Raw genomic sequence first — 26,393 nt, 5'->3', positions numbered from 1 at the left:
ACTTCAGCAACCTTTACGTGAAAGCTGTTGCAAATGGGAACCTGGTGTGGTCGCAGACTATCCGGAAGGGTGCTGTTCAGCGGTAACTTGAGGATATTATGATTTTGATCACAAGGAACTAGAAATCCAATGCTCCAGGCCCTGATGGCCTCTCAAATTTGACCCTTAAAACAAACATTTTTGTTTGGTCTAAACTATTGGCAGCATTATTTGCAAATATTCTGATTAAAAAGGAGTTCCCTGAAACCTGGTTTGCTGCCACTATAATCCTTATTTATAAAGGTGGAGATAAGGCCTCACCCCTGTTTTATAGACCCATTTCATTGTTGGATGCATCTAATACATTTTTGCAAAAAGTTTTTGAAAGAGCTCCAAAATTAGGCATATGAGTCTAAGGACCTAATTCACAGGACCATTTCATAATGGCAAAGCCCCATTGGAAAATGCTCTTTGAATCAGGGGCTAAGTGTCTGGACCCTTTTCAGACCAGGTTCTGGCAGGGCATGGGAACTTCCCTAAATAGTTTTATTTTGGAATTGCTCTCATCCCAGGCAAAGGTACAGGGTAGACCTGTTTTTCTGGCGTTCTGGGACATTAGCAAGTCCTTTGGCCATGTAAATAGGGCCCTGCTAGTGAAAGGTCTACAAGAAAAGGATTGTCCACTTCGCTTGGTGGGAATTCTGGAAGCTGTGTGTGGGATGTATTTACCCATGCATCCGAGCCCTACCTCAAAACTGTGCAGTACTGACATGGAAAACATCATGATGGCCAGAGCTTCCCAGAAAATGCACAGGGAAATGCATGAAGAATAGGCTGCCACTCATTTTTGCCGATGTTATGGGCAAAGAAGGAAACTGCCTAAAACCACCATGGGACTACCCACACAGTAGTCTGAAACCATTGGGAGTGGCAATGCTGATTGCCAAAAGCAAACCCATAACTGTTGGGAATTCATTTTCTTAAATCCCAAAAAGGGGTGCAGTACCAGTACTCACCACTATCAGAAAGCCGGCGTTTTAAAACCACCAGATTTTGTAGAAAACTGAATAAATGAACCCAAAACATGCCAAAGAAAGACATTTTAAGAGGTGGATCCAATGTAAAGTTATATTCTGAAGTGACTTGAAGGTTTATAACAAGACTGGCTGAGCTGTGGATTTCAGCAGTTTAAGTAAATTTGGACTGAAAGACACTAAAAAAATCTAAATGTTTAAAAGAAATGAGTGACCTACTTTGAGTGTCACATAGGTTGCAATTGTTTAAATGTCATACTTTTAAACTTAGAATCAGCCTTCTAGCTGCATATGTGAAAATGTTTAGTTTTATTTGAATGCAGAAACTGGGGAACAGAAATGACATGTAGCTAAAAACTGGCTTAAAGAGATTCCAATTTGCCTGGCAACTACCCCCATCAGGAGTGAAACTTGAGTCACAGCTGTGTTCCCAGGCCTAGCTGCCCTTTTGCTGCTCACACCAAAAGGGATATGACACTTCCCTGATTGAATTACCTGGGCTCTGCAGGAAATTGAACAAAGCCCTGTCTTGACTCAGGCAAATGTTTTATGGCGGGAGTCGTAAATGGAGATTTCTCCTGGAAGCACAGGGGAGGGGCACTGCCTGTGAGAGCAAGCTGGCTTGGCAGAACTGGAAAAACCAGAAATTCAACCTTGTGCTGGAGGAAAACCACACCCCTTTGGGGCCAGAACATAACTCTAAAAAGATGAATAACTCATAGAGCGGACATGTGAAAATTGTATAAATGACACCATAATTCTTGTGATTTTTCTGCCCACATTTTAAGAGGTTTTTAGAACCGGTGGCATGTTCAGGGGGGTTTTAGCGGAAAAGAGGATATTACTCAAAATGTGTGCATGTGAAAAATCTGACACTTCATCAACTAATGTCCATACTCCTTGCGCACATGTGTGTAAATTTGGGTTAATGTCCGAAATTGCGAAACCAGTTAAAAAGTGAAATATGTGCCATTTCTGAATGCAAGCTCTCAGGAAGAGCAGAGTTTGAACAGGGTATACCTCCTGTAATGCATGATGGGTGCATATGATTTTAAAACAATATGTACCTCTGCAAATATGTATTTGGTTCAAATCTAGATTTGTGTGCAAGTTAACAGGAGGAGTGGACTTTCTGCAGGCTGTAAAATGACATCACTCTGACACAATTTAGCTCCCCCAATCAGGGGAGAAATGAAAGCTTGGCCAATGATAAGTGGAGAGGGGCTGGCTAGTGATGCTGCTCACACACACCCATTTTAAAAACACATAAAAGCAGAGAGACAGGACAGATAGGGACTTTCAAATCCATTTGCAGCTGGAAGCTCTGCCGGGAAAATCCATACTTTACCTCCATCAATCTCCAGAGAAAGCTGTGCAGAAAGATCCAGACTTTAAATCCCTCAATCTTCAGAATCCAGAGAGAGAGCAGACCCAGATCACTGTGAAGTGCAGAACCAGAGACCCAGACCAGACCAGCAGAGTAGAGCTGACCTGTTAGCAGAACCAGAGAGAGCTGACCCAGATCACTGTGAAGTGCAGAGACCAGAGGCGAGTCTAAAACCTGACCAGATCCGTGGCGTGGCCCATTTCATTCAAGAATATAGTGTGAGTACCTAGAAAACTGTGCAGAACCAATCTCTTAGTTAAAATAATATAATTCAATCCTATTTTAATCTAAGTAGAACTGTCTCCTAACTGTCACCTGTCATTTGTAAAGCTGTCACCTGTCATTTTCTAGTTGCAAGCTGCACTTGTCTTTTTGAACTTTAAAATTTCAAATCTGAAAAACGACCTTTATTTAATCGCTCATATCTCCGTGACCGTTTGTGCTAGAGACTTGCAGTAACTTTCATCTGGAAGCTGAGATCCTAGGCTTTCATAGGACCCCAAAACGATAGTGATAGTCCTTGTAGTTCCTCTGTAATCGCGCTCGGCGCATTCGCAAATTTAGCCGCGATTTGACATTTTGCCGCGATTTGAAAATTTCTCCACTTGAAAAAGATAGCTGCTTTTGCTTTCCTCTGAAAAAAATCGTTTGCCTCATAAAAACTATCCCTGCATCACTGCTAGAGTGAGCCTGGACTAATATTAACTTGATTTCACTCACCCTGAACCTCTAGAGGGAATTAAAAGCATTTTAGCATATTTTTCACTTTATTGCCAGCACATATAAAAGCATTTTGCCTGTGTTTTCAACTTCTGTAGTCTAAGTTGCTGGGTGAACTGAATTACATTTGAATTGCATTTCTGAGAATTGTGTGCCTTCCTTCCATTTCCTTGCATTGCATAAAAGGGGGGGGTAAACTGTCCAAGAAAGTGATTACATTGTCTTTTGCTGAAATCCTATCAAGTGATTTTCTGTACTGCCTTTCATTCAACATTGCATCCATTTGAACTCTATGAAGCATTCTCTATCACATTATTCTTCTGTCCCTATTTACCAGTGTGCTACCTTATCCATTTCATGTCAACTCCTTAGTGATAATAAAGAAGTGTGCTAGTGCCAGATTCTCCGTTGTTAATCTTTATCATATCAGATTAAGTGTGCTATTCAATTATTAATTTATTCTAAAGTGTGATATATCTATCTATTGTTTAAATTATCAATTAAACCTTTTAACTTGCAAAACAGAACTACTTCTTGGCTCAGTGGGGTCAGGAGGATTCCAAGAGAGGGGTGTTATATAGGGGTAGTCATCCAGAATGCATGAACTGGACATAAAGATATATCAATAAGGGTTTTCATTCAGTATTCTAGACTAGGCGTTGACTTGGCTGTAGTGCTGAATTGAATCCTCTTACAAATTGGGGGCTCGTGCCGGACGTTTGGATTAGATCTATCACTTGTGCAGATTAATACAGCGTGCCAGCTGACCAGATACACATATCCGGTCGGAGCACACGCTGTGTTACGCTGTAAAGCACTTCTCAAAGGAACGCTCTAAGAAAAAGGTCTGTTTTGCAAAAATAAAATACAAACTTCTGTAAGTCAGGACAGAGACCAATCTCTAGAATGACGACCTTAGTAGACATGAAAATAGCCAGAGAGCACTTCTTACATAAGTTATTTGTGAGAGGTGAGTGGACTCACCAGGACCAAACAGTCTGGTTGCAGGCCATCACACCCCAAATCACGGAAACAGGGTCAGATACATGGAGAGACCAGGGTCCCTTACATGTGGCCCTGAGTGAACTATATATGTCCTCTAAGGCCAAGGATGAGCACAACAAGATTGCCAGGGTAGCGGCATATTTATATTTACATATGGGAGCCATGCAGGACAAATGTGCTGAAGGCCAAGATCTGGCGAGTAGGCAACTGCTGGCATTACAGAAGGCCCGATCTGATCTGGCCTCTTCTGAGCAGAGGCTGCAGAGGAGCCAGGAGTCAGAAAATGATAGTAGGCAATATATCATTAAAATAAAAGAGGATATGGGCATCCTACAACAGGAAAAGACAGACCAGGATACCAGATTTCTGGCCCTGCAGAAGGAGCACCAAGACAGTTTGGACTCCTTACTGCAGAACCAGAAAAAGTTGGAGCAACAGATCAATTTCAACAGGGCATGCGCGGAGCAGGTAGTCACCCTGCAAAGCCAGCTAGATAGAGAGAAAGAGGAGAGCAATAAACTGATTCTGAAAGACCTGGATACCCAGGCAGAGTTTGATGAGGAGCGCCAAAAAGCTGGTGCCTTTCAACGACAGAGGGATGACCTGGCAGCACAGATGCAGGCTCTCAGTCAGGAAAGAGACACTTTAGGCCAGGAAGTCTGCCACTTAAAAAAGGAAATGGAAGAAAATCACCTGGCCCTCCAGGGGCTGGGTGACCTCCAAAAAGAAAACCAGAACTTGGTAGAGCACACCAGAAGGGTGGAAGATGCTCTGGCAAGAAAGGAGCAGGCCAGTAGGGATGGGACTCAGGAGGTAAACCTCCTGCAGCAAAGACTGGCCCAGTTCTCCAGGACCAACCAGGAAGCACAGAGGGAAAATGAGGCCCTCTGTCAACACAATGATAGGCTCCAACAACAGGTAGCGATGCAGGAGAGACTGATAGAGTCTAGTAAGGCCTTAACTGAGGAACTGAAGGCGCAGGCTCTTGCATTGCAACAGGGAGCAGGGGCGGATAGAGATGAGGTTCGCTGGGAAAGAGAAACTCCTGAGCATAACCCCAGGAGCCCTAGTACCAGAGGCCTTTATTTCTCTCAGTCCCTGGACTCTGCCACCCCCATGTCCCCTGGCGCACATGAGCACAGGGCCACAGGGATGGCAGATTACTATCCAGCCAGAAGCATGGGGCTCATAGGCCAGTACCACCCAGGAATGGAGGGGCGGGCATCCGGGTATGGGCACCCCAGCACAGTGCAATTTAATGGGGAACCCCAGGAGAGTAGGCCCCTTAAGGGCATCCTGAAAACCTCTGCCCAGTTAGGTCAGTGGAGGGGGTACCCAGCAAATCCTGGCAGCAAGGAGGGATCTGAGGACTCCTCTGAGCACCACAGGAAACAGGAGACCAGGTCCCCACATTCTGCCAGCCATTCCCAGGCTCGCAGAATCCGGGAAAACCTGGAAGATCTGACGGGAACCTCTGGGAGCAGTGCCTCTGAGTCAGAGGATGAATGGACCAGGGTTACCCGAACCAAAAGGGCCAGTAAGGCAAAAAGGGCCTTGCTTAAGGACCCCTTAAAGCAGATTAAGGCGATCAGGAGCGTCATCACGCCTTACCATAAGAACGCTAAGTATTCTGTTTGGGAGCACTTACAGTTGTTTGAGAAAATGATGGAGACTTTCCATTTGAAGGACAGCCAAAGCTGTATTCAATATGTAAAGTGGACCTTCTCCCCGGAATACTCCAGTTTCTTTGCGGGGCTGGAGGACCAAAATCATTTAAGATGGTCCACCTATAAGGCGGCCATCTTGAAACATTTTTCCATTCATAGAAATCCTCAAGAGGCTCGCAAGGCAGCCTACAATTTGCAATGTGGGGAGGATCAGGCCCCACAAGAATTTGTGCAAGAACTAAAACGTGCTTTTGCGCAGACCACCAGAAGGGTGCGCACAGACAGTAGAGAATTCATTAATACATTTTTTCATGCCTTGCCCAAATACATAATGACCCAGCTCGTGAGGGATTTTCACGAGAAAAGATCTTTAGACTGGGTCATTGAACAGGCTACCCGGATCTATGAGGTGCAGAAACCGGTAGATAGCAAAAGTAATGCCCAGAAAAACCCCAAAGCCAACAGCACCCCTGCTGCTGCCAAGGTGGCAGAGGTAAAGGTCACCCCCGTTTTGGATTTGGAGATGGGGGGGCCTAAAAACCTACCTGCACCTAATAATGCTAGGCCCAGAAGGTCCTCGGGCCAGTCGCAGACAGGGAGCCAGGGAGGCAGCCCCACAAATGGGGTCCCTCGCTCTCCTGATTATGTAAGTCCCCGTTACAAGGGAAATCGACCCATCCTGGGTTATGTGTGGACTCCTCCAGCCCAACGGGGGGGATCCAGCCAAGCACCTAACCCAGGGAACTTCCCTCCTAACTTCCCACCGGAGGGCAGAAACTCACCAAACCCTGGGCAGAACTTCTTCCCCAGGTATCCACCCAACTTTCAGCCCCAAAACCATCCATCCTTCTTTCCCCAATTCCCTGAGCCCAGACAACCTAATCCGGGAGAGGGGAGGCCAAGGGTGGAGGGGTACCCAAATCTTCCCAATCCGGGGTATTACCAGAGAAGGGACAGCTACCCTTCCCGGGATCAGCCCAGGGGAGAAAACAGGGCCCCGTATCAGCCTGAGCGGGTTTCCCAGTTAGAGCGCCAGGTCCAAAATATGGCACGGGATCTGGATCAAATACTGAGGGCGCAGCAGAACCCTCAGATGGGCATGCCGGCACAGAATGCCCCAAACTCTGGACCTGGTACTCCAGAACAATGACGGGGGAAGCACCCCGATAACTCACCGGTTCCCAGGGAGGAGGCACAAGGGGAAGGGGGGTGTAAAGCCTTGGAGGAAGCTTCCTTCCTCACTTGTAAACAGCCCCTGGAAAACCAGGAACCGGAAACAAAATCTCCTGCCCCTGATAGTCTGCCTCCTAAGGAGCAGAGGGGGGGTAGGAGAAACAAAAGACCCAAACAGACTCAGTTTGAGGAGGAGGTACAGATCTTCCAATTTGAGGGAGAGGGAGAGGGAATTTTTCTTTCAGATTCCCAAGGCTCTCCACAGAATTCTGCCCAAATCTCTTCTCTCGCCATGTCCAAAACCAGAAAGTTAGCCAACCAGTTGTCCAAAAAATGTGCATTATCTGTGCCCCCTTGAGGAGAAGGAGGGAAGATATTATGCCCCGGTACAAGTACAGGGGCAGGGTACAATTTTGGCACTGGTGGACACTGGATCTCAAGCTACCCTTCTGTCCAGAAGGGCCTTTGACGAACTGAATGCAGGAAGGGGAGAGAATTATCGTATTCCTCTCACCTCTCTTCCTGGAAAACTCCAGAACTTCGACGGGAAGGAAATTCCCGTTGAGGGGACGGCAGACTTGGACATTAAAATTGGGCGACACAAGTTGAAACACCCGGTCATAGTTGTGACCCCAGAGGGCACCCCTTGTTTACTAGGGAATGACCTCCTGAGAAGGTTGTCACCCCTAATAGATTGTGTAAACAAGGTCCTCTGGACCCAGACTAGCCGACCAATAAAATTAAAACAGAGTGTCAACCATGTTAGTTTAAACGGCACCTGCCACATGGTTGAACAAAAACCTGACCAAGTAGAATTTCACTTCCAAAATAGCCAAATTCCAGACGTGACAGTAATAGCAGTAGGACAACAGACTGGTGATGGGGGGTCCTCTCTATTTCTGAAAATCAACCTTCCTTCCAGTTTAAGGTGGTATTCCACGCTGGAAGGAAACACTCTGAAATTCTATACTAATCCACAATCAGAAACTCCCACTCCTATAGTCCAGAAAGATGTGAAATCAGCTCAAAGCCTGGCTGATATTCAGCAAATTGGAGAGCAGTTGTTCATCCCTGTTCAGTTAAATGATGGGAAGGACTATGTTCTCGCTCGAGTGTGTGTGAACAACGGTAAGAGCTTCATCAGCGAAGCCATGTTTCGCCAACTCCCAAAAGATCCAGCCATTCCCACCTTCAAACTGATAGACAAATGGGAAATGGACCTGGAAGCGCCTAATTCCAAACATCTCCTGCCAAGCAGGTGTATGCTCAAAATCTCCATTGGCAACAAGAGCATAGTCCATAATTGTTGGGTTGTGCGAGATGTCCCTGCCGCCTTTTACTTAGGCAGTGACATTCTCAATCGCTTCGCCATTAGTTTGGACCTAATAAACTTCAAAGCTTGGTCCCGATTAGCGGATAATCCCATGGGCTTTGATGATCCAGAAAAAGCATTTAGGTCAGCTCAATTGCTACCTTATGCAGTTGAAATTCAGATCAAAGAGGAAGTCACCATCCCAGAAAGGACCCGACAATTCTCCCTGGAAGTGAAAGTTAAAAGGGGACAAGAGTTGAAAAACCCTGATGCTTACATACATCTAAATGCTTCTCTCCAACAGCAAGGGTTGGGGGTAAACCCAACTCCATTAGTCAACATAGAACATGACACCATTCCAATAGAGGTGGATAACAGCGACTTAAAGAGTATTACTCTAGCCGCAGGCACCATTATTAGAATGGCGGTTGATGACCGACATTTTTCTATCGACTTAGTAAATGAACTGTTAGGACCAATCCCCAAGGACTGTTTTGACAGTGACAGTGAGGACAATACAACACCAGACAGGATTTTTACCCGGCATGGGGGGAACTTCCTGGTGTACACTTCCTGCCCCTATGGTAAGGAAGATGTGACTTGTGACTTCAGGAGGGATGAGGTGATTTTCCAGGTCCATGAGGGCTGCCTTTCCCACCTGAAGCCTCCAGTCCAAATCAGCACTCTGACCAGGGACTTCTCCACCCAGCTGGAGGAGGCCGCTGAAATAGCCAAACCAGAAGTCTTTCCAGGCTTCAGGCAGATCGTGGAAGAGAGAGTCAACCTAGCTGATGCCTGTGTGACTCTGGAACAAAAGCAAAAGTTGAAACAAGTTTTCTTGGATTTCCAAGATCTCTTTGCGGTAGACTCATATGACTGTGGTCGCACCGACATCCACACAACCACAATCCCCACGGACCCTGGCATGACTCCTGTGTTTGTGAAACAATATCGCTTGCCTCTCGCATCAATGGAGTCCCTTACTGAAATAATTAAGAACCTTGAGTCCCGGGGAATAATCCGTCCAGTCCACAGCACCTTCAATAATCCGATGCTGGGAATATTGAAGCCAAACGGCCAGTGGAGACTCTGCGCCGACCTCAGGGAGCTCAACAAACGGGTCCATACTTCCCGATGGCCTCTGCCCTACATTGACCAAGGGCTGGCCCAGATCCAGGGGTCACAGGTATTCACTGCAATAGACCTGACCAATGGATACTGGACTGTGCCGGTCAGTAGGGAGGACCAATACAAGCTGGCTTTTACCTTTGGGGGCCAGCAATACACATGGACCCGGACTCCCTTCAGATACCTCAACTCCGGTAATGAGTTCAATATTTTCCTACATAAGGCCATGCCCGACCTGGGTGCAAGGGGTAACCTGGCTTATGTAGATGATGTCCTCATCAAAAGTTCATCTGTGGAGGAACACATAGCGGAGATCCGTTATGTTCTGACGCAGTTGAGGGCCGCCGGAGCAAAACTTTCCTTTCAGAAAGCACAGTGGTGTAGAACCCGTGTTAATTTCTTGGGGCATGAGATTACTCCTCAGGGCCTCTGTCCCCAGGAAAAGTAAGTGGAAGCACTTCAGAAACTGAAAGACCCCACAACTCTGCGGGAACTAAGGAGCCTCCTTGGACTGACCAATTACAGCAGAAAGTTCATTGAGGGCTACGCAGAGATCACCAGACCCCTGATTCATCTCCTGAAGGGGGGGGTCAAGTGGGAATGGGGTCCAGAACAAGCCGAGGCAGTAAGACAACTCAAGAGAAGCCTCTCACAAGCGCCTTGCCTAGCTTACCCTGTCAGAAACAAGGAGTTCTTCCTGGAGACAGGGTTCTCTAATACGTGCTTGACGGCAGTATTATACCAAAAGCATGACAAGGTCAATAAAGTAATCTCCTATGCGAGCAAAACTTTATCCTCTGTGGAGGAAAAATTCAACGATTGTGAGAAGGCACTCCTGGCAACGGTGTGGGCATTGAAGAATTACCACCCGTTTATCCAGGGGGAACACATCATAGTGGAGACTCCACACCAGCCTCTGCAATATCTCCAAAGTGACAGAATCCGGGCCGGAAATGTGAGTAATTCCCGAATTACTTCCTGGATTCTGTCAATGCAAGGCTTTCCTGTGGAGGTCAGATATGGCCAAAACAAGAAGAGTCCCCTCGCGCAAGGTCTGGCTGACTTGCATGATTGTGCCAGAGAAAACTGTCTCGATTACGAAAGTCTAGAAATAAAGGACAACACGGAGGCATACCTTAATTCCCCACACAAAGTCTTTGAAGAGGACAAGTGTGAGGGAATGCCCACTGTCTATGTGGATGGATGCTCTTACCATGTTGACAACAACGGGCAGAAAGAACTGGTGGCCGGCGTAGGGAATGCATGGGTGAATGAGTCCCCAGAACCCTCTGCTGGATACAAAATTGGTCCCCGAAGTAGTCAGGTGGCAGAATTGATGGCTGTGCATCAGGCCATCCTCACTGCTGTCCAGCATCAACTCCACGAACTGGTCATAATCACAGATTCGGATTATGTACGGAACGGGTTCGTGGAGCACCTGGTTAATTGGAAAACCAGAGGCATGTTATGTGCTAACAACAAACCCTTGAAACATGGGAAGTTGATCCAAAACATTGATGATCTGGTCACCTCGAAAGGAATGACCATCTATTGGAAGAAGATCAAGGGTCATTCCAAAGTAGAGGGACCAGACAAAACTGGAAATGACTTAGCTGATCAGCTGGCCAAAACCGGGGCCATCCAAGGGGATCTAATTGAGATTGAGTCCCTGTTGGGGGGAATCCAGGTCACTGCTATCACTAGGTCCCAGACAAATGCTCACAACGACCTTTCAATTGCACAATGGAGTAAGGAGACCCCTGATGCTGATTTGATTACAGCTCAGAAGGGGGATCCAGTTATTGGTAAGTTTTACCAACACCTTGAGGACCCTGAGAACTTTCCCCTGACGGATACCGATTACATTGGGAAAGAGGACCTAAGAGTGTTGATGAAATGTCCAAAAATGTTCCGAATCCAAGGCGGTTTGCTGGTAAGGAAATCCAAAGCTGGCCACGATCAGTGGGTGGTTCCTACCTCATTCCGAAGCCTGATGTTAAGTCACGCCCATGATGCGGCCACCGCTGGTCATAGGGGGTTTCACACAACATTGGAAATCTTAAGAGAGGTTGCATACTGGCCACACATGGGGCAGGACCTCGACCAATACTTGAAGGGGTGTCTTGTGTGTGCACAATTTCAGCCATCATCCCTCACGCACCGTGCGCCTCTCCAAAAGAGGGGGATGACACTGCCATGGTCAGATTTACAAATCGACTTTGTAGGCCCTGTGATTCGCTCTGCTAGGGGGAATAAGTACATGTTGACTGTGACATGCTTGTTTACCAAGTGGGTGGAATGTCTCCCAGCCCCAAATTGCAAGGCAGAAACTGCAGCTGCCCTGATGATTAACCACATCTTTTCCCGTTTTGGTCTACCTCAAAGGATTGAGTCAGACAGAGGTAGCCACTTCACCAGTGAAGTAATGACAAAGATGTGGGAGATACTGGGGGTCAAAAGGAAGTTGCATATTGCTTATAGACCAGCTTCTTCTGGGGCAGTAGAGAGATATAACCGAACCATTGTGAGCATCTTAAAAAAGTTTGTGGCAGATTCTGGGCCAAGTTGGGATATCCGATTACCTCTGGTCCTAATGGCCATCAGATCTACCCCTTAATCTGCAACCAAAATGTCACCATTTGAGTTGATGACTGGGCGCAAGATGGTGCTTCCGCAGCATTTGCTCTACAGGACCCAAGAGCAGACACTGATAAATGCCTCCACTACTCATGAGTATGTGGAGAATTTAAGGAAACACCTCTAACATGCTTTTGCTTACGCTCAACGGAATCTAGAAAGATCGGCTGATAGCATGAAGACCCACTATGACCTGAAGACTTCCAGGAAGGAATATCAGGTGGGGGACCGGGTCTATCTATACAACTTCCAAAGAAACCAGGCAAAACAGCGGAAATTCTTGCCTACATGGAAGGGACCCTTTGAGATTATAGACAAAATCTCCCCTGTGGCCTACAAAATCCACATCCCCAAAGGTCCTTTGGCAGCGGGGGAAGACAAGTGGGTCCACATAAACCAGTTGAAATGTTGCCATCCCAGGCACACTCTGCAACAACTGGAGGAATCCTCTGGAATCCTAGCGGGTACTGTCTCAGATTAATTCAGTTCCAACCATAAAACATACCACATCTAGTCTCTAAAATATTGTGATTTGCATGAAACTGTCTCTTAGTTATACTGTTCTTTTTTCAAAATAAGAATGTAATGTTTCGTTATGATGAAATGCATATGCTGCCCCACTATCTCAACAGTGGTGGAAAAAACGTCTATGAATAGGTATTGCCGCTCTTCCTTTGTCGTCCTAGGAGAAAGAAAACCTGGAGACGGGACAAGGAGGACGATCCGGAGACCGGGAGCAGAGACGCAACGGGCCCGGGGTACCGCCCAATTTTCCCATCAGGACCGGCGAGGAGAACCGATCGATCCGACCGGATGGAGGAAAAGATGTTGAACTGTGCCATCTATTGGAAGAAGATGAGGAAACATCCCAGGTCTTGCGAGTCCCATTAGTGAAATAGAATGGCCATCGCAAGAGGGGGGCTTGTGGGATGTATTTACCCATGCATCCGAGCCCTACCTCAAAACTGTGCAGTACTGACATGGAAAACATCATGATGGCCAGAGCTTCCCAGAAAATGCACAGGGAAATGCATGAAGAATAGGCTGCCACTCATTTTTGCCGATGTTATGGGCACAGAAGGAAACTGCCTAAAACCACCATGGGACTACCCACACAGTAGTCTGAAACCATTGGGAGTGGCAATGCTGATTGCCAAAAGCAAACCCATAACTGTTGGGAATTCATTTTCTTAAATCCCAAAAAGGGGTGCAGTACCAGTACTCACCACTATCAGAAAGCCGGCGTTTTAAAACCACCAGATTTTGTAGAAAACTGAATAAATGAACCCAAAACATGCCAAAGAAAGACATTTTAAGAGGTGGATCCAATGTAAAGTTATATTCTGAAGTGACTTGAAGGTTTATAACAAGACTGGCTGAGCTGTGGATTTCAGCAGTTTAAGTAAATTTGGACTGAAAGACACTAAAAAAATCTAAATGTTTAAAAGAAATGAGTGACCTACTTTGAGTGTCACATAGGTTGCAATTGTTTAAATGTCATAGTTTTAAACTTAGAATCAGCCTTCTAGCTGCATATGTGAAAATGTTTAGTTTTATTTGAATGCAGAAACTGGGGAACAGAAATGACATGTAGCTAAAAACTGGCTTAAAGAGATTCCAATTTGCCTGGCAACTACCCCCATCAGGAGTGAAACTTGAGTCACAGCTGTGTTCCCAGGCCTAGCTGCCCTTTTGCTGCTCACACCAAAAGGGATATGACACTTCCCTGATTGAATTACCTGGGCTCTGCAGGAAATTGAACAAAGCCCTGTCTTGACTCAGGCAAATGTTTTATGGCGGGAGTCGTAAATGGAGATTTCTCCTGGAAGCACAGGGGAGGGGCACTGCCTGTGAGAGCAAGCTGGCTTGGCAGAACTGGAAAAACCAGAAATTCAACCTTGTGCTGGAGGAAAACCACACCCCTTTGGGGCCAGAACATAACTCTAAAAAGATGAATAACTCATAGAGCGGACATGTGAAAATTGTATAAATGACACCATAATTCTTGTGATTTTTCTGCCCACATTTTAAGAGGTTTTTAGAACCGGTGGCATGTTCAGGGGGGTTTTAGCGGAAAAGAGGATATTACTCAAAATGTGTGCATGTGAAAAATCTGACACTTCATCAACTAATGTCCATACTCCTTGCGCACATGTGTGTAAATTTGGGTTAATGTCCGAAATTGCGAAACCAGTTAAAAAGTGAAATATGTGCCATTTCTGAATGCAAGCTCTCAGGAAGAGCAGAGTTTGAACAGGGTATACCTCCTGTAATGCATGATGGGTGCATATGATTTTAAAACAATATGTACCTCTGCAAATATGTATTTGGTTCAAATCTAGATTTGTGTGCAAGTTAACAGGAGGAGTGGACTTTCTGCAGGCTGTAAAATGACATCACTCTGACACAACTTAGCTCCCCCAATCAGGGGAGAAATGAAAGCTTGGCCAATGATAAGTGGAGAGGGGCTGGCTAGTGATGCTGCTCACACACACCCATTTTAAAAACACATAAAAGCAGAGAGACAGGACAGATAGGGACTTTCAAATCCATTTGCAGCTGGAAGCTCTGCTGGGAAAATCCATACTTTACCTCCATCAATCTCCAGAGAAAGCTGTGCAGAAAGATCCAGACTTTAAATCCCTCAATCTTCAGAATCCAGAGAGAGAGCAGACCCAGATCACTGTGAAGTGCAGAACCAGAGACACAGACCAGACCAGCAGAGTAGAGCTGACCTGTTAGCAGAACCAGAGAGAGCTGACCCAGATCACTGTGAAGTGCAGAGACCAGAGGCGAGTCTAAAACCTGACCAGATCCGTGGCGTGGCCCATTTCATTCAAGAATATAGTGTGAGTACCTAGAAAACTGTGCAGAACCAATCTCTTAGTTAAAATAATATGATTCAATCCTATTTTAATCTAAGTAGAACTGTCTCCTAACTGTCACCTGTCATTTGTAAAGCTGTCACCTGTCATTTTCTAGTTGCAAGCTGCACTTGTCTTTTTGAACTTTAAAATTTCAAATCTGAAAAACGACCTTTATTTAATCGCTCATATCTCCGTGACCGTTTGTGCTAGAGACTTGCAGTAACTTTCATCTGGAAGCTGAGATCCTAGGCTTTCATAGGACCCCAAAACGATAGTGATAGTCCTTGTAGTTCCTCTGTAATCGCGCTTGGCGCATTCGCAAATGTAGCCGCGATTTGACATTTTGCCGCGATTTGAACATTTCTCCACTTGAAAAAGATAGCTGCTTTTGCTTTCCTCTGAAAAAAATCATTTGCCTCATAAAAACTATCCCTGCATCACTGCTAGAGTGAGCCTGGACTAATATTAACTTGATTTCACTCACCCTGAACCTCTAGAGGGAATTAAAAGCATTTTAGCATATTTTTCACTTTATTGCCAGCACATATAAAAGCATTTTGCCTGTGTTTTCAACTTCTGTAGTCTAAGTTGCTGGGTGAACTGAATTACATTTGAATTGCATTTCTGAGAATTGTGTGCCTTCCTTCCATTTCCTTGCATTGCATAAAAGGGGGGGGTAAACTGTCCAAGAAAGTGATTACATTGTCTTTTGCTGAAATCCTATCAAATGATTTTCTGTACTGCCTTTCATTCAACATTGCATCCATTTGAACTCTATGAAGCATTCTCTATCACATTATTCTTCTGTCCCTATTTACCAGTGTGCTACCTTATCCATTTCATGTCAACTCCTTAGTGATTATAAAGAAGTGTGCTAGTGCCAGATTCTCCGTTGTTAATCTTTATCATATCAGATTAAGTGTGCTATTCAATTATTAATTTATTCTAAAGTGTGATATATCTATCTATTGTTTAAATTATCAATTAAACCTTTTAACTTGCAAAACAGAACTACTTCTTGGCTCAGTGGGGTCAGGAGGATTCCAAGAGAGGGGTGTTATATAGGGGTAGTCATCCAGAACGCATGAACTGGACATAAAGATATATCAATAAGGGTTTTCATTCAGTATTCTAGACTAGGCGTTGACTTGGCTGTAGTGCTGAATTGAATCCTCTTACATGTGCATGTGGGCACAAGGCTTAGAGTTAGACTAGATGCCCACGGATCCTACACACCATGGATAGAGACAAATAGGTGTTTGCGACAAGGGTGTGTGTTGGCACCTTTCCTCTTTTGCTTCTACATTATAGGAATACTAAATTATCTGAGCCATATAAGGACAAACCCACCAAGGTTGGGTGAGTTGAAAATCCAACGTTTATTGCACGCAGATGACATTGTCATCTGCAAATTGACGCCAATTGGATTACAAAGAGCCTTATATGCGGTGGAAGAATTTTTGGGTAACTTGGACCTGTCAATAAATACAGTAAAAGCCAAAGTACTGGTTTTAAAGGGAGGAAATAAAAAATTTAGAAATTTCCCCTGGAAGTTGAAAGGTTGCCGCCTTGAAGTGGTAAACAAGTTCAAGTATTTAGGCTCCCTTTTTTACAATATTGGGGGGGACCCAAGTTACTGTTTGATCTCAAGCTAAGTTTATGGGAGTAACAGTGAAGCTCTGGCAGTTTGACTTCAAATTTGGAAGACTCTCGTTCCTACCAGTGCTAAAACTGTATAAACAACAAATTGTCCCAAAATTAACTTATGGAGTACAGACCAGTAATACACAAAACTTGAGGCGATTATTTGGAGAGGGGTTTTACGTCTCCCACAATCAGTACCATTGGTGGGGGTATTATATAAATGGGTTCAGCTCCCTACCCAGACCATGATTGGGGGAAGCTGCAGATATTTGTAAGCATTTTGGTCTCTCCTGTTGCCTCAATTTATGAGAGTTGAAACATACTTTGGCTAAAAGGTTCATGCCAGGTCTTATCGGAGTGGGGGGCAGATTGTTAAAAGATACTGCAAACTATAGGGGCTTCATTAGAAGAGCTGAGCAAAAACTTTGCAGACATGTGTGCATTTCACTCAGAGAGAACTTAATGCAATATCAGTGCTTTGGTGACCACTTTGTCTGGACAATCAAGAATTATAACAGTGTTGCTCCATATTTGAAAAAGCATCCGTCAAGGCTTTTTAGGTCCCTAATTTTAAGACTTAAATTAAATTTACTGGCAACCCAAGAAGTCCCGGGCAGATGAAATAAAGTACTGAGGGTCCAGAGACGTTGCCGGCATTGTCCTAAGGAGATAGAGAACCTAAAACATTTATGTGTAGAATGCCCCAGCTTGTGTATATTGAGGGATCAGATTATATCTATGAATGTTAAACCAGCAGAACAGGATCTGCGGAGAAGGATCCTTAATACTAATGACATTTCTTTCTCAATTCAGTTTTTAGAGTTTTTAAAGGCAAGCTCATTAGAATTTTAATGGCTGTAATCGCAAATCTAATGGAATGTTGTTATGTTTTTGGAGTCTATTTTTAGTTGGTGGATTTTTAGCAGAAATGAATTTGTAAAATGTCTTTTTAAATATCTTTTTAAATGTTTTATGGAATTGTAAAATTGTTACTTTGCATGCTTGTGTGAAAAGTACATATTTGAACGGTAACGCACAATAAATAAATAAATTGCAATATTACATTGCGTTATAGAATCTGATTTCCAATAATTACTGATATGAAACTGAGGCAAGTGTCAATGTAACATGTCATTCTCTTCAAACAAAGATTTGCTGATATTATTGCTCCTCGTTTCAGTCATTTGTAAAAATTGGATTGTTCCCTTTAAAGCACAATCGCCTTTCACCAACAATGTCCATCCAAACACCATTTGCATTTTAGATGTGCTGGCCAGTCGTGTATTATTTCTCATTAGATTCTTGGATTTGTTTTTCTGGGTGTGCCATTGTAAATTCGAAAACACAAATCCACAAATTCACAATAACACTGGGACTGGACATGAACATTCCTGGAGAAATGACACACCTGTGCATGCATAGTGTGACATGCTATGTAAAATCAGGATCTCTGAGGGCATTCATATGTTGGGGCACCAATGGCATCTCGCATGGCTATAGCAAATGGCTTTCCCCGTTCCAGACCACTTTCAGAGTGTGTACTGAATTAGATGCATACATTTGGCTGTTGCTCAGGCCATGTGACTGCCTTTTCAGAAATAATGGTGATAACACATGTGGCATTACATTGATAAACAGGAGTTTGGGGGCCACATACAACTTGTGATTAATAGTCTAAACAGGTATCATTCACATTGTCATGTACACGCAGCATAGTGTGGGTGTGGGAAAGTAGTACAGCAGCACATACCACAGCGGTGCCAGCCAATATTCCTGTAGCATGCGTTTGAATTGTGAGCAACCATGTTGATGACAATGGATAGAGTGATATGACTATAGGATGTGCCTTTCTTTTGTAACCTCTCCAGGGTGATCTGTTTTACTGACAACAACAATTACAGATTTGGTCCAAGTCCCAGTGTTCATCACCGGAACCAAGTCTACTGTGCTGAGTCTCATCCATGATTCGTTGGCTCATCAGACTCGGCTGTGCTCTTCACCGTGCTTCATATGGGCCTGCGTCTCAAAAATGAGGGAAAAAGAAAAAAGTGGGGAGGCTGTGCTTTGTACATTTGAGCTCATTGCTGAAATGAGCAGGTCTTGTTATTCTCAAAGATGGCTTGCACATTTCACCTCATTCCCAAAGGTGAGCTGCGCATTTCAGCAGGGGCTGGACAGTGATGCAAAGATGTGCTATCTAGCCCCCATGCATATATTAGTGACAGGAGCCCGTTCTCGACACTAATCAATTACATGCTCCCAGATACCACGTGGTTGCTTGGAGTGCAGTTTTCAGAGACTGACCCAAATGATCGGGAAAAAAGCCTTTGCATCCCCGTTTGGGGGATGGAAATGCCAGTGTGACAGCCGCGGTTTAAACTTCAAAATGAGTCATGTCAGGGTCAGAAATTACACTCCCATAATGTGTGCCTCCACCTGCTCCCATTCCCAACAGTCGCGGTGGGATGACCCACCTTTCTGTGCATTTAAAAGCGCATCCCATATGTGGATTCGGCATGCTCCTTTTAATGCGCAGAAAAACCTCCTTATTTGCACAAATCAGCAGAAGACGGGAAAAAGAGCATCTTAATGAGTGCATCTAGGATGCGCTCATTCGGGGGTACTTTGTGAATTGGGTTGCTGTTTTTTGCAGTGTTTATTGGCGCAAGTGAGGAGATGTGCAAGCTCAGCGCATCTCCTCACTTGAACCCGAAATAATTTAAACAATCTGTCCTTATGCCTTTCAGATAATTTGGCAGTGTGACGGGAGCAGTTTCATAAGACACAGAACCCGGCGCAGCATGCCACACGTGTATTCATGCATACGTGCAGAGGTTGCATTTTGTGTTCAGTAACCACCTTCATCTCCTTTCTTCACTCTTACAACTCCCTCAATGTTACTTATGTCAATGATAGAACGTGTTGCTCTCCTGGCGTCTGCTTTAGGGGTGATGAAGTAGAGCCTCCCCTTGTAGCTAGGCTGTCCTTAGAATGGTCTTGCCTGCACGTTTGTATATCCTTCAAAATGAGAGGGGGAGAGGGGGGCACCATGCACCACATTGGAAATGGCACAGATTTCCTCGAACAGCTTTAATTGAAGGTGTAGCGCCATCTTGTCCACCACAGACCCAAAGAGGTGGACCTCCTCCTTTATAATTGTATCCATCAGGACACAGAGCCTTTGTCGAATACAGTCTTTATGACGAAAATGTTCTGTAGAATGCACATATAACGAAAATTGTATACCGAAAAACATAACGAAAATGTATGTGGGAGTGGGGTAAAGGGTTACATCTTGTGGGGAAACGGTTGGGGTGGGTTTTTAGGGGTGGGAAACAGGGTTTGGGGGAGCCCCCCACCCCAAAAAGAAATAAAATGTTTTATATTTTATCGGTGTACAATGTTCGTTATATGTGCATTCGTTATAAAATAAGTCCTTATAAAGATATGAAACCTACTTGTCATCTCAAAATGTGCTCCTCCATGACGCCTCTTGCTGCTGGAGCAGAGAGCCGTACTGGCAAGAGGAATCAGGATAGGGAAGGGCTGGGTAGGAATCAGGATAGGGTAGGGCTGGGTAGGGTAGGGCTGGGTAGGAATCAGGATAGGGTAGGGCTGGGCAAGGTTTGCAGCCACAGGAACCACATTCTGTTGAGCCAGGAGCTGGGGAGGGCCTGACAAGGGTGGAGTACCCTCTGGAGGATAGCTCAGGGGCAACGTGCTCGCCTTGGAAGCAGGACGACATGAAGCAACACAGGTTCGATCCCTGGGTCCGTGCTTAGAAACCACTGGGTATTAAGCGCGCTATAAATAACCTATCATAGTAATCAGAAATGTTAATGTTTTTCTTTAGAGCAGTGTTGCTGAATCAGTGGAATCTCAGGAGTGGGGTACAGGAGGTATTTTCCATGGTGTTGGGTGAAAGTTGGGGCAATTCCTCTTCTCTCCATGTGTATCGAAACAGGGGCATTGCTTTTGTGCTTTCAGTACACGCAGAAGGACACATACACACACGAGGTGTGGATTAGATGCACTGAAGCACTGTGCGGTTATACTTAGCACACAGAATGTGCACGCGCTCAAGGAGCTCCACGTGCAACGTGCACACCACATGGAACGTTATCAGAATCTACTATTAGAGCTTCCACCAACAGAACATTATAACATTAGAGTTTAAACGTTGCCAACAGAAATGCGACACATTCTAGCACCACACATTGCAGCCAATATTCTTCCTGTGCCTGCCCCCACCTGAGAAGCAAGCAGCCTGCTGGAAATAACTGATCTGGGGTTGCTGAACCCCATTAACATAATCTGATGTGATTCCATTAGGGGGGCAAGTCTTTCCAATTAGACTTATCTTCTTTTAATTACTTTCTCCTTCCTAACTCTTCCTTCTGCTCGTGTAAAGTTTTTTTTTTTTTTATGCAGATATTACAACGTACAATAGCACTGCTTTTCAATTTAATGTAAAGTCGTTATGTTTTCCTCCGAGTGAAAAAAAGATTTTAGAAGCAAAACTTTTTCTCGCAATACTAAAAGTCATCAGATTTTGTTTTTGGTTATTAATTGCATTGGCCCATTGGCCTTTCTGGGAAAGGTTGAGAGAGATTTGCTATAGCAAGTAAAACAAGCCCTGGCAAAGCCAACGCTTTTCATAACTCAAGTGTAGCCTCAAAGGGCCAGTTATGGCTGTTATATAGCTGGCATGTCACCATACACTAGGGTATAATCCTGCAAGTGCAGGTGCCGCCCTCAAGTGGTAAATAAAGCCTCACATTTAATAATAATGCCTTCATATTCATATGCATTCATATGTCTAGTAAGTCATTAGTATAAGAGACAGCTTCACATGTGCTCACTGCTCACACGTGCTGCCATCTTACATCAAGTGCAGGGACGTCATTTAGGGGTTGCCAGGGGTTGCAGTTGCGACCCCTCAGGTCTCCTTTGCTACCCCTGTGGTCTCCATTGCTATCCCTAAAAAAAAATGTTTTAAAAGTGTCCTTTTTTTTGTTTATTTTTTTTGCAAGCTCCTGGGCTGTGGCCAGCACCATGTGCTCTTTGCTTCTGGAGGGGCTGGCTGTCTTGTTCAGGCCTCTTAAAAAAAATGAACAGGGGGTCCACAAGTGTAACACTTTCAGCAGTGTTCCTAAATAAGAAAGAATAGGAATACCAAATAATGTGTCTTTCTGGAATTCTATATAATAATTACTAGACTCATTAAAGGTTTATTTCAGGCTCACTTCAGGGGGTGAGTCACTGATTTAGTCTTTTCTTAAACACCTCAACGCAGCCTTTCATCCTTCTGAGGTCGATAAATGAGTACCAACACAGGTCGGGTGATATTGCATGCATATTTGTTCTATAAGTGCTATATAAATACATCATTATCATTTGGTCATGGACGTCTGCACAGTAATTTAGTAATATGGGTCTATCTATACACACTGATCTTAACGATAAATATGGCGATCCATTCTTGTATGAAATGTATATCACATTATAGTGATATCGTACATTTTTTGTAATGTACTTTGAAACAATGCTATGTGATGCCACTTGCTGTTTTGTCACGGGGGAACGGTTGTGTTCCATCGCTTCCCACGATATCACTTTGGGGTGGGGTCAAATGACATCACTTCCTGTGGTGTCATCAGCGGTCAAGGGACATGTGATGTCACTTCCGCTATCCCTAGCATTTTGGTGAAATGACGTCCCTGATCAAGTGTCCCAATAATGCCATAATAAGCCTGTTAATATTGCCATATACAGATGGGTGTATAATTACACTTTTTATTTATTGGGCGTGTTCTGTTCACTGCTAAAAGGTTTACCAAAACAATTCTTCCAATATCGACACATTTACTGAGAGCATTGGCAGATCCCTCATTGTTTCATAAGGAGGGCGCCGGCAAATAACTCTCAGGTACATCTTGCCAAGCCTAAAGGACAGTAACAAAGCTTAAACAGTTTCTCGTGATAACAATCATTAAACTTCTTAACTCAGGAAAAATCGTCCAGCAATAAAGAGCAGTGCACAACAAACACTGTGCTTCCATGCCACAGGCATCCTAGACTGCCACAAGAGGCAACCAATTACAACTAAGGCACACACTGAATGATCACCTTTCAGAAAAGCACAATCTGATGCCGGAAATCTACAAAAGAGTGAATAATGGCACGTGTATCATTACAATGTCTGTTTCCTTGACGTTGTCCTGTGGTCAGGAGCGGTCTCTGCATCCCAATAAATCAGTCCTACCAGGGCATTGGCAGTGTTGTGAGCTACCTGGACGGGGTGTAGGGAGAGGACTGCCCAGCCTATGACTCTGCTCCAACCGAACCATGTGATCTCTGAAGAGTCAGGCTATGGAACCCAACCTATATTTTGTGGAGCAGGTCGGGTGACTATAGCCTATACGAAAATGAAAGGAGAGACATGCCCTTGCAATGCCTCTTTCAGATTTGGCAATATTTAATTTTCACTTGCCTGTTGAAAAAACTGAGATTCAGGTCAAAAAATGGCCAAATGGGATGAACCTAGCTTTCTACTAGGCGCAGGGAAACCCCATAAACTCGTAGGGGTTCTTGTGGCAGTCAGCAAGAAATATCCACATCATAGAGAAAGAAGAGCAAAGAAGACATTCCGACCTTTAGTGCTTGCGGGTCTCCACTTGTGAATGAAAATACATGCCAGCCACACACAAGGACATCCCTGAAAAAGAAACCAATACTAAGAGGAGCACAGTTAAGGTACCGCAGAAGTGAACAGAGCCGAGCAAGGGGAAGCCAAGGCTCAACAGACTAAAGTAGAGGAGTGGCAACTTCAGGTCTGGACTCCTGTCTGACCCTATTATGGCTGCTGAATTTTTTAATGTGGCGATTAATGAGGATAAGGAATTATGAGCCATCACTTTTGTTCCCATGGCCATTAGTTGCAGCTAAATAATGTAATGTTCTAAGCAAGTTATCAGATCCTCGCCTTCCTCGGATTCCTTTGGCAACTTTGGTGGCATTTACCCTGCCTCCCTGTGATGGTCCAGGAACAGGATCTCCTCTTCCTCCACCAAGATGGTGGCAGCGTGGGGACACGACACCACAACCAAGATGGTGGCCGCCCAGAACGGCCCTCAGATACCACATCCCATTGCCGGTATAAGAGGCTGCATCCATGGAGCCTTCCTGCGTCACAATGTTCAGGCTAATCATTCCTGGGGTGCTGCTGCCTGTTTCTGTTTTCCCTCAGACTGATCTCCTTCCTGCCCCTTTTCAGGGCCTTCCTTCTCCTTCTGTTGCGTGGCTTGCTCTCCTCCTGCCTTGCTGCAATTTGCTTCCTTGGGCTCTTCCGATGCCTGCCCGTATCCTGCTTTGTTGCCTTCCTGGCCTTCCTACTATCTACACTGCTGCAGAGCTCCAGCCTCATTCCTACCTTCCTGGTTCCTTTACCTCAATGCTGCTTGCTGCATATCTGGCCACAGACCTCCTTTTGTTTCTGCCATCTTCATCACCACCTTTGAAGGGTTTTCTGCCACGCAGGGTTTCCCTTGGTGATCGCTCCTGCTTGCCGGGGAAGTTCCCCATCCCGGACTGCCCCATGTTCCTTCAGAGGCTCTCCTTGCACATCCTGGCATCACCGGCGTAAGGTACGCGACACAAGCATTGAGGGTACATGTGATACAACCTCATGCTAAATTGCTCTTTACACATTTCTAATATTAAGAAGTGAAATGCACATTTTGATAAAGAAGTCTGTTTATTTTAATTCTGTAGTTTGTAATAACACAAACGATACAATGTTAATTCCAAAAGGTGTTGGCAAATGTGGTATTCAACCCAAGATCTCAGAAATGCTTCTCATTTGAACGGCCAGGTCAGATCCTTTTGCTACTCTAACACTTTAAAGTCCTCAGAAGCATAGATACGCTTTATCCGTCACCATGGTGTCCGCTTACGCACAACCTGTGCATGGATAACGTGGGCTGTGCCTGGTGCCACACCATGGAGAGAGTGCAGATGCGCAGTTAGTTTCCCTTTAGGTAAATAAGCAATGAGAACAATTTTATAAATAAAGCAGGGGGCACTCAACAAGAGTTTGAGGGGCTGATTTACAAAAGCCTTTTACAGTGGCACAATCCCATTGAAAATTGCTTTGTAAAACATGCCCTGGTTCCCATATCTCCATCTGAATGACACAAGGCCTGCTAAAATAGTTTATTTTCTCCTCCCTCTGTCTTCCCCCCTTGTCTTGTTGCACCTAGAAACACTTGTGTACAGGCGCGTTATAAATGACATCACATGATATCATATCGGAGAATAGGGTCAAATGGTGGGCATGGCTAACCCTTGTGCTTTGGCAAGCCAGTTGGCAGATAGCGCTGCACCATTGAGAGAGTTGAGATGTGCACTTCCTTTTCTTTTAGACACATCAATGAATGGGGTTATTACATAATAAGATGCACATTAAGCTGCAATTGTTAGATTGCCGCCTTCTGCGGGATTGTCATGTGATACGGTTGGCTTGAAATGGGATTGTGACTTTATAGATTTGCTGCATCTTCAGTTGATTATTTCAGAATAATTTTATTATAGTGATAACTCAATCAATCATAATAACGTTACTCAATATATAGTCATGAAGTATACAGAACCGCAAAAACACATAGCTTATTATAGGCATAAAGCATATGGTTAAAATGACATTTGATAATAAAACCGAGGCTAAAAGGTTTGCATTCAGAACAGTAGTCACAAAGAAAAGAAGATAAAATCGTTACATGCAATATCATCAGGACTTAAACCTTGTTAGACGGATTTATGTGTACAGAATACATTAATCGTTTTTAATACTAGACTACACTATGAATAACCGTCTCTTTCTCACCCACACAGTATATTAAGAAGATTACATAGCAGTAAAAGGTTCTGTGTGTGCCGTGTCAACTAATCCATTAACAATTCAAATCCCCAGTTGATTTTTAATATCCGATAGGTTGTGAGGGATGCCGAATATGCTATGTTGCCAGAACTCGAGAGCAGATTTCCCAATTCCTTTCATATCCTTCCAAAATGGGGAGGGGTCATGCCATGTCTCTGCATGTTCAATATGACATGCTATATGTTTGATGCTTTTGCACCATGGATCGAGGAACCCCGTTCTGGCCCATGACATCTTGCAGGGTTAACCTGTACTTTTCGAGAGACGGGGTTTCCCATCAACGTATCCAATTTACTAATGGTTTTAGTGCTATGAGCTGATCAATGCTCCAAAGATTTAATTACAATAGCAGTATCTCAGTTTGAGTGTTCTTTGGTATTCTTTTTTTTTTTAATTCATTTTTATTGATTTTTGAGGATACAGCACATACCTCTTCAAAAACAAGTTGTTCCACAGCACCGCTCCAAGTTTATCCCCAACTTTTCGCCAACCCCCTCCTTTTCCCTTCCCCCCACCGTTGTTTGAGACGAACACAGAATCAGTTCAAGCATCTTCATGGGCAGCGTTATTGGGCACCTTAACATATGTCCAATAGTTTCAATCTCTGGGGGCACCATTGGAGTCTGTAGTCCGCTTGTAAGAATGTCAAAACTTCCCTCCATTCCTTAGAGAAGGTTGAGCTGTCATTGTGTACTCAAGGGTGACAAACTCCCACATTTTCCAAAGCCAATGTTGTACTGTGCGCACCCGCCCTTCCACCTTTGGGCAATTAACAGCATAGTCGCCAGGGTTGGCACTATCCGTGCCCTATGTCTGGCTCTAGATCAAGTCTCCTGTTCCCTTGTCTCCATCCCCAGCAGAATTTCCTCAGGTTTCGCCCACCTCTTTGTCCAAATACACAT

The 26,393-nt window shown here is 44.6% G+C and overlaps 1 protein-coding gene across 2 annotated transcripts in view; it reads left to right on the top strand.

Annotated features, from left to right (window-relative positions):
• Nucleotides 1-26,393, top strand: part of LOC138488902 (sodium channel protein type 2 subunit alpha-like) — a 1,546,115-nt gene that overhangs the window by 1,400,348 nt on the left and 119,374 nt on the right. The window lies entirely within an intron of this gene.

This window comes from Ambystoma mexicanum, chromosome 9 (genome assembly GCF_040938575.1).
Source record: "Ambystoma mexicanum isolate Mex_15411 chromosome 9, UKY_AmexF1_1, whole genome shotgun sequence".
NCBI lineage: Eukaryota > Metazoa > Chordata > Amphibia > Caudata > Ambystomatidae > Ambystoma > Ambystoma mexicanum.
This window is presented reverse-complemented; position numbering and strand designations above follow the sequence as displayed.